Here is a 1,894-nt window from a genome sequence, read left to right as displayed (position 1 = left end):
TGACCTTAGAAATACATCAGTCTAAATTTGATCTTCTGCTGTTTGTCAAATGTTTTGGTTATTTGGGACTCAGCTTGTTCATTTTAAAAATTACCCTGTTTGTCAAACTGTTTTCTTTGGTAAAATGGGAGTAAATCATGTTTTTGTTGCAGGTTGGTGGAAGCAAAGTTCACAAAGCTGACCATTTTTTAAATGCCAGAATGAATCACAAGTTAACAGAATGGTGTAAAACTGTGACAGTTTTTGGTTTGTTTTGGACCTTTCTCCTCCCAGCCTTTCAACACGCCCTGCAGCAGCCTGAGGGAAGCGTGGAAAGAATCCAGAGTCCCGTCTGGATGTTGTATAAAACTTCAGAGTCCCTGCTGACACGTGGCAAACACATAACCATGCAGGAAGCTGGAACTGGAGCTTTGACTTCACCTCAGACCTACAGGGATGGTTTCACTTCTGGAATATTTGTCAAATATATTTAATAGGTAACATACTTCAAACAGAAACTTGAAAATACTAGGATCTTTAGACTTAATCACTATAAGTCATCTAAATATTTATAAATTTTGCTTCTGTTGACAAGAGTTCAACAATTTTTTAAAGACATTTAATTAGATAACTCAATAAAACAATTATAATTAATGATTGTGATTCAACAACCTATAACAAGCATTACCTTGAATTTATACTTTTCTATTTGACTGTATCAGTCTAGGATGTTATTGTGGAGGAATTTTTACCCACTTTTTGTGTATTAGAACGAACCTATTTGAACTAAACTCTGATACTACTGGTACAAAGTATGACTTGTATATTTTAAAAAGTAATTTTCACCATTTGTGGTGAATTTCTGTGATATGCTGTCTAGTAAAATTTAATGGAAGAATAATAACTTTGCAATTGTTTTAAAGGTTATATCAACGTATCTATAAAGAGGAAGGAGAGCCTATAAAAAACCTGGTTAAACTGAAAATATGACTACAGCTAATATTAAATAGATAATGAAAATATTTGGAGTATTTTCTCATAATGAAACAGTAGCTAGGGGCTGCACAGTGGTGCAGTTGGTAGAGCTGTTGCCTTGCACCAAGAAGGTCCTGGGTTTGATACCCAGCCTGGGGTATTTCTGCATGTTCTCCCTGTGCATGGTGGGTTCTCTCTGGGTACTCTGCTTTCCTCCCACAGTAAAAAAACGTGACTGTCAGGTTAATTGGTCTCTCTAAATTCTCCCTAGGTGTGAGTGTGTGTGTGCATGGTTGTGTATCCTGTTTGTCTCTGTGTTGCCCTGTGACAGACTGGCGACCTGTCAGGGTGACCCCTGCCTCTCACCCGGAACGTCAGCTGGAGATAGGAGATGGGCACCAGCACCTCCTGACCCCACAAAGGACAAGGGTGTACAGAAAATGGATGGATGAAACAGTATTTATTGATTAGATTAAGGTTTACGTGTCACATTACACTCAGTACAGGATTAAACAACAGAGTGAGCCAACATACTGACAATAAGGACAATGATCACAGTAAAATGATAACATTTTTAAACGAATTGCAAGACACTGAGGTCAGAGGTGAATTACATTACACTACCTTGAGCTCAACTTCATTTATCAAGTCTGTGTTGTTTATGTTTCTCTTTTGAGAAACATCCAGTTAAAATTTGTTCTTTTAGTATTTCTGCATCAGTAGCAATTGCTAGGTGACAACTATAACCTTACATTATTTCACAGGCCTTAGCAAGAAATTTTCCAGCTAGTGCCAGATGATAGAACAGATCATGTTCTTCAGCTTCAGTTCTGGCCTCAGAAACATGCATGGACTGCAGCTTGGATTTTTCAGCTTGAATTTCTCTCTCCTGCTGCTCCTTCAGTTGTTTTTTCATGGTTTCAAACTCCTTCTCTCTCTC

Source organism: Poecilia latipinna, unplaced genomic scaffold (genome assembly GCF_001443285.1).
Source record: "Poecilia latipinna isolate Pla-1442-1.1 unplaced genomic scaffold, P_latipinna-1.0 Scaffold1260, whole genome shotgun sequence".
NCBI lineage: Eukaryota > Metazoa > Chordata > Actinopteri > Cyprinodontiformes > Poeciliidae > Poecilia > Poecilia latipinna.
This window is presented reverse-complemented; position numbering follows the sequence as displayed.